Source organism: Micromys minutus, assembly GCF_963924665.1.
Source record: "Micromys minutus genome assembly, chromosome: 6".
Lineage (NCBI taxonomy): Eukaryota > Metazoa > Chordata > Mammalia > Rodentia > Muridae > Micromys > Micromys minutus.
The window spans coordinates 33,976,483-33,984,164 of NC_137975.1; positions in this window are offsets into that span (position 1 = coordinate 33,976,483).

The following is a 7,682-nucleotide window of genomic DNA, read 5'->3' on the forward strand; positions in this document are numbered from 1 at the left end:
ACCAAAAAAAGAAATCAGGAGTCATAGAAGCAAGCATTTCCAATAGATTACAAGAGATCGAAGAGAGAATCTCGGGGGCAGAAGACAACATTGCAAACATAGACAAAACACCCAGAGAAGATGCAAAAAACAAAAAGCTCCTAACCCAAAATGTCCAGGAAATCCAAGACACTATGAGAAGACCGAACCTAAGGATAATAGGAATAGAAGAGGGAGAAGAGTATCAACTAAGAGGCACAGTAAATATCTTCAACAAAATCATAGAAGAAAACTTCCCTACCCTCAAGAATGAGATGACCACGAGCATAAAAGAAGCCTTCAGAACTCCAAATAGGTTGGACCAAAAAACAAATAACTCCTGACACATAATAGTAAAAACATCAAGTGCCCAAAGTAAAGAAAGAATACTAAAAGCAGTAAGGGAAAAAGGTCAGGTAACATATAAAGGCAGACCAATCAGACTCACACCCGATTTCTCAACAGAGACTATGAAAGCTAGAAGAGCCTGGACAGACATCATGCACTCCTTAAGAGAGCACAAATGCCAGCCCAAGCTGCTATACCCAGCAAAACTATCAATCACCATCGATGGAGAGACGAAGATATTTCAAGACAAATCTAAATTCACACAATATCTGACCACAAACCCAGCACTACAATGAATTATAGGTGGAAAACCCAATACAATGAGGGAAAATACAGCCTAATAAAAACAAGAAAACTCTTAAACAAGAAAACTAAAAGAAGAAAAAAACACAGACACAACTTAACCCAAAAAAGCAATAATGGCAGGAAACAGAAAAAACTACTCATTGTTATCTATTAACATAAATGGTCTCAACTACCCAATAAAGAGACATAGACTATCAGACTGGATACATAAACAAAATCCAGCCTTTTGCTGCATACAGGAAACTTATATCAGAGACAAAGACAGACACTATCTCAGAGTAAAAGGGTGGAAAAAAAAACTTCCAAGCAAAGAGCTCCAAGAAGCAAGCTGGATTGGCTATTCTAATATCGAATAAAGTAAATTTCCAACCAAAAGTTATCAAAAAAGATAAGGAAGGACACTTTTTACTCATTACCGGGAAAATCTGTCAGGAGAAACTCTCAATCCTTAACATATATGCTCCAAATAAAAAATCACCCACATTCATAAAAGAAATCCTACTAAAGCTCAAAAAATACATTTCACCCCACACAATAATAGTGGGAGATTTTAATACCCCGCTCTCACCAACAGACAGATCAGGGAAACAGAAACTGAACAAGGACACTGCAAAACTAGCAGAGACTTTGAACCAACTACAATTAATAGATATATAGAGAACATACTATACCAAAGTAAAAGAACCTTCTTCTAACCACCCCATGGCACCTTCTCGAAAACTGACCACATAATTGGACACAGAACGAGCCTCCATCGATATAAGAAGATTGAAATACTCCCATGCATCCTCTCAGATCACCATGGTCTACGGCTGGTCTTTAACAACAACAAAGACAACAAAAAGCCGACATACACATGGAAACTAAACAATGCTCTGTTAAAGGATAGCAGGGTCAAAGAAGAAATAAAGAAAGAAATTAAGGATTTTCTAGAATTCAACGAAAATAAAAACACAACATACCCAAACCTATGGGATGCAATGAAAGCAGTACTGGGAGGAAAACTCATAACCCTAAGTGCTTCCAAAAAGAAACTGGAGAGAGCTCACATCAGCAACCTGACAGCACAGCTAAAAGTCCTAGAACAAAAGGAAGCAGATATACCCAAAAAGAGTAGACAGCAAGAAATAATCAAAATTAGGGCAGAAATAGACCCAATAGAATCAAAAAGAACAATTGGAAAAATCAACAAAACCAAGAGTTGGTTCTTTGAGAAAATCAACACGATAGATAAAACCCTAGCCAGACTAACTAGAGGGCAAAGAAAGAGTATCCAAATTAACAAAATCAGAAAGGAAAGTGGCGACATAACAACTGAAACTGAGGAAATTTAAGAAATCATCAGATCCTACTACAAAAACTTATACTCCACAAAATTGGAAAATCTGGAGGAAATGGACGAATTCCTAGACAGATACAAGGTCCCAAAGTTAAACCAGGACCAAGTAAACCATCTAAATAACCCTATAACACCTAAAGAAATAGAAGAAGTCATCAAAAGCCTCCCAACCACAAAAAGCCCAGGTCCAGATGGTTTCAGTGCAGAATTTTATCAGACATTTATTGAGGATATAACACCAATACGCTCCAAACTATTCCAAAAGATAGAATCAGATGGAATATTACACAACTCATTTTTTGACGCTACAATAACCCTCGTACCTAAACCACAAAAAGACCCTACAAGGAAAGAGAACTACAGACCAATCTCACTTATGAACATTGATGCAAAAATACTCAACAAAATCCTTGCAAACTGAATCCAAGAACACATCAAAACGATCATTCATCATGACCAAGTAGGCTTCATCCCTGGCTTACAGGGATGGTTTAACATAAGGAAATCCATCAACATAATCCAACATATAAACAAACTCAAAGACCAAAATCACATGGTCATCTCACTAGATGCTGAGAAAGCATTTGACAAAATCAAACACCCCTTCATGTTAAAAGTCCTGGAAAGAACAGGAATCCAAGGCCCATACTTAAACATAATAAAAGCAATATACAGCAAACCAAACAGCCAACATCAAACTTAATGGCGAGAAATTTGAAGAAATCCCACTAAAATCAGGGACTCGACAAGGCTGCCCACTCTCCCCCTACCTATTCAACATAGTACTGGAAGTCCTGGCTGGAGCAATTAGACAGCAAAAGGAGATCAAGGGGATACAAATCGGAAAGGAAGAGATAAAAACATCACTCTTTGCCGATGACATGATAGTGTACTTGACTGACCCCAAAAATTCCACCAGAGAACTCCTACAGCTGATAACCAAGTTCAGCAAAGTGGCTGGATACAAAATTAACTCAAACCAATCAGTAGCCTTCCTATACTCAAAAGACAAACATGTGGAGAAAGAAATTAGGGAACAGGTACCCTTCACAATCACTACAAAAACTATGAAATACCTTGGTGTGACTCTAACTAAGCAAGTGAAGGACCTGTATGACAAGAACTTCAAACCTCTAAAGAAAGAAATTGAGGAGGATCTCAGAAAATGGAAAGATCTCCCATGCTCATGGATTGGAAAAATCAACATCTTAAAAATGGCCATCCTACCAAAAGCAATCTACAGATTCAATGCAATCCCCATCAAAATTCCAACCCAGTTCTTCATGGAATTGGAAAGATAAATGTGCACTTTCATATGGAATAACAAAAGACCTAGAATAGCGAAATCCATCCTCAACAACAAGAAAACATCTGCGGGAATCACTATCCCTGACCTCAAGCTATATTACAAGGCAATTGTGCTGAAAACTGCATGGTACTGGTACAGAAATAGGCAAGTGGATCAATGGAATAGAATAGAAGATCCAGAAATGAGTCCTCATGTATATGGTCACCTGAGTTTTGACAAAAGAGCAGTAAACATTCAATAAAAAAAGGACAGCCTATTCAACAAGTGGTGCTGGTCCAACTGGCACTCAGCATGCAAAAGAATGAAAATAGACCCTTTCTAATCTCCTTGTACAAAGCTCAAGTGTAAGTGGATCAAAGATCTCCACATTAAACCAGATACACTGAAACTTTTAGATGAGAATGTAGGGAAAACCTTAGAACACATAGGCACAGGAGAAAATTTCCTGAACAAAACACCAATGGCTCAAGCTCTAAAGTCAAAGATTAACAAATGGGACTTAATGAGATTGCAAAGTTTCTGTAAGGCTAAGGACATCGTCAAGAAAACCAAACGGCAACCAACAGAATGGGAAAAGATCTTTACCAACACCACATCAGATAGAGGCCTAATATCCAAGGTGTACAAGGAACTCAAAAAGCTAGACACCAGAGAATCAAATAACCCTATTAAAAAATGGAGTACAGAGCTAAACAAAACGTTTTCAGTTGAGGAACACCGAATGGCCGAGAAACATCTGAGGAAGTGCTCCACATCCTTAGCCATCAGGGAAATGCAAATCAAAACAACACTGAGATTCCACCTCACACCAGTCAGATTGGCCAAGGTCCAAAACTCAGATGACAGCAGATGCTGGCGAGGCTGCGGAGAAAGAGGAACACTTCTCCACTGTTGGTGGGGATGCAAGCTAATACAACCACTCTGGAAATCTGTCTGGCGATACCTCAGAGAATTGGATATAGTACTACCTGAAGACCCAGCTATTCCACTTCTGGGCATATACCCCAGAGACACTTTAATACACAACAAAGATATATGCACCACAATGTTCATAGCGGCTCTATTTATAATAGCCAGAAGCTGGAAGGAACCCAGATGTCCTTCAGAAGATGAATGGATACAAAAATTGTGGTACATATACACAATGGAATACTACTCAGCCACCAGAAACAATGACTTAACCAAATTCTTAAGAAAATGGCTGCATCTAGAGAATATCATCCTGAGTCAGATAACCCAATCACAAAAGAACAGACATAATATGCCTTCACTGATAGTGGGATGCTAACCCCAGAGGCTTGCACTCCCCCAGAAACAACTCACAGACTGTATGAAGTCCAAGAAATAAAGAAAACAAAAAAATACATATATATATTTACAAAACAAGAAGACTTTGACTATTTCCATGTTGCATTTTGTTTTGCATGTACTTTACGCTTATTGTAACTATTAGGTTTTCAATGCATACTGTCAAGCCCTTGAAAAAAATCAAGTACTGACTGAAAAATATATTCACATAGTTTTATGTAAAAATTATTTTAATGTCTGAAAAAACAGTACTGACAAAAATGTATAATTTTAAGCAAAAAAAATTTTTTAAATCTTTACATTTATCTTTGTTTTGTAAAATAAAGTCGTTTAAAAAAATAAAAATAAAAATAAAAAATCAAGGTGGAGGGTGCTTAAAGAAAATATTTGACAGCTGTGCAGTGACAGCAGGTATCTATAATCCCAGCACTCAGGGAGCAGAGGCAGGTGAATCTCTTTGAATTTGAGGCCAACCTGGTCTACAAAGCAAACACCAGGACAGCCAGGATACATACATAAACCCTGTCTCCAAAAACCAACCTCCTCCCAACAAAAGGAAGGAAGAAAGGAGGAAGAGAGGGAGGGAGGAAGGAAGGAAGGAAGGAAGGAAAGAAGGAAGGAAGGAAGGAAGGAAGGAAGGAAGAAAGGAAAAAAGAAAGGAAGGAAGGAAATTACACACACACACACATACACATACCACACACACACACACACGCACACACACACACACACACACACACACACACACACACACGGAAAGGGAGTGACGAAACAGCAGCAATGACACCTGAGGTTATACACTGTGCCCAAAAAAGAATATGTCCCTGGAAACTCAGCTATGTGAGATACCATATTACTACAATCAATTTGGACAAAGTCACCGAAGAAGCACATGACAAAATGTTATTTCCCTCCAGGGTTTAAAGCGTAAACCAGAAAAAGGTGGAGACACACCCAGCTGAGCAGAAATCTCACCAAACAGTCAACGTGGTGCTTAGTGGTGGAAGACTGAGAGCATCTCCCTAAATGGGAAGAAGATAAAGATGGTGATGCACATGCTTGACCTCGCTGTGCTGCAGCTCCAGCCAAGCAGTTAGGCAAGAAATTAAGAAATTAAAACATCCAGATGTGAAGGAAAGATGGAAAGCTATTAGCTCATGACAGGATTGCATATGCAGAAACTGTAAGAAAGCCACTACAAAATTTGCATTTTCTATTTTTTTCCAAAACTTTTAGTATTTTATCATCAAGGAGATATAAATCAAAATCAAACTGAGATGATATCAGTTTATAACAAAGTCAGTGGGTATGATTTTAAAAGCCATGGGCTGAGGAGATGGGCTAGTTGGAAAAGAGGTAGCCCCACAAGCATGAGAACCTGTGTTTAATCCCCAGAGTCTAAAAAGCTGTACTTGGTAGGATTTTTAAATCTGTTCTGAATAGATACAGATGAACTGAACTGTGATACGTGATATCCAGCCTGTCACCCTAATTCAGTGTGCCTCAGGTCTCAGTAAGAGACTCTGTTTCAAAACATAATTCATATGGCTCTTGAGTAACAACATTCAAGGTTGCTTTCCACCCCTTCATACATGCACATACATGTATCACACACACACACACACACACACACACACACACACACACATATATATATATATATATATATATATATATATATATATATTCACAATATGTGGCGCACACACAAACTAAAATAAAATCCATGTTATAAATCAACTAGGAGAAGAAAGAGTGGCTCGGCAAGAGTGTTAGCCGCTCTTGCAGAGAACTGATCTTTTTGGAACACAACACGCATATCTAGTTCTTCACAAGGACTTATAACTCCAGCTATAGGGGATCCAGCATCTTCTTCTGACTAGCATGGTGAATGACAGTCATATGTAAGTACACACAGAATTCAAAATTTTAATACTTTAAGTTAACTAAATAGACTTTAAAAAATAACAATTAAGGTAAATTAAAAGGACATTTAAAAATTAAAATTTAGACAAAGGGTGTAAAAATCCAACCAACATGCCAGTTCTTGGTAAGAGCTGAATCAGAGCCCATGAGTGCATTCAACAGCCTCTAGCCTGATGGTTCTCAACTTGTGGGTCTTGACCTCATTGCGAGTTGACTAATCCTTTCACAGAGGTCACATATCAGATGTCCTGCTCATGGGATGTTTACATTACAATTCATAACAGTAGCAAAATTACAGCTATAAAGCAACACCAAAAATAATTTTATGGCCGGAAGTCACCACAAAATAAGGAACTGTATCAAAGGCTCACAACATTAGAAAGACTGATAACCACTGCTTCACACCAGACTCTGGCCATAGTAGAAGCTGCTCTTCCAATACTGCTTCCTCCAGCAGGTCAGGGACAGACACTCAACATGTTCCTGTGTGTAGCATTTGTTTCAACTATGACAAGGCAGTTGTCATTAACTGATGGCAAGCATGATGCTTCTGCTCAAAATCACATACAACAGCTTGCAGCTTTTAATTTTCTGAAGATGACCGTGGTCATTTACGTTGCCTTCAGTAAATTCCCAAAGGCAGCTGAATAACTCACTCCAGAATCATCTCTTCTAGGTACAAAAAGAGTACTTCATAATCAGCAGTGCAGTCTACCTGAATTAGCATTTTGATTTAAATTCAAAGACGGTTTCTCTTATGCCTAAGAATTACAGAACCAAGGTGAAGATGTCAAAGAACTAGGGTATTAACCAGCTAGTATGAAATGAAAACAGTTCACCTACTTGTTTCTAGGTATAAAAAACACACATGAATACTTCAAATGTAAACTATTCTAGTTTTCAAATAAGTAATTGTTTAACCAGATTTATTAAGCTTAAAACACTTCTGGGTTTTAAACCCTATAAGGCTTTCTAAACCATCTGAGGGGTTCCCACATAGAAATAGTAAGAAAGCCTATTCTAGAATCAGTGTTTCCAAAAATCTATGGACAAGTTCTTCCTTTCTGAAGACCCTGAGGCTCAATACAGGAACTTCAGAAAGTACAAACTATGTTATGATCTAGCATT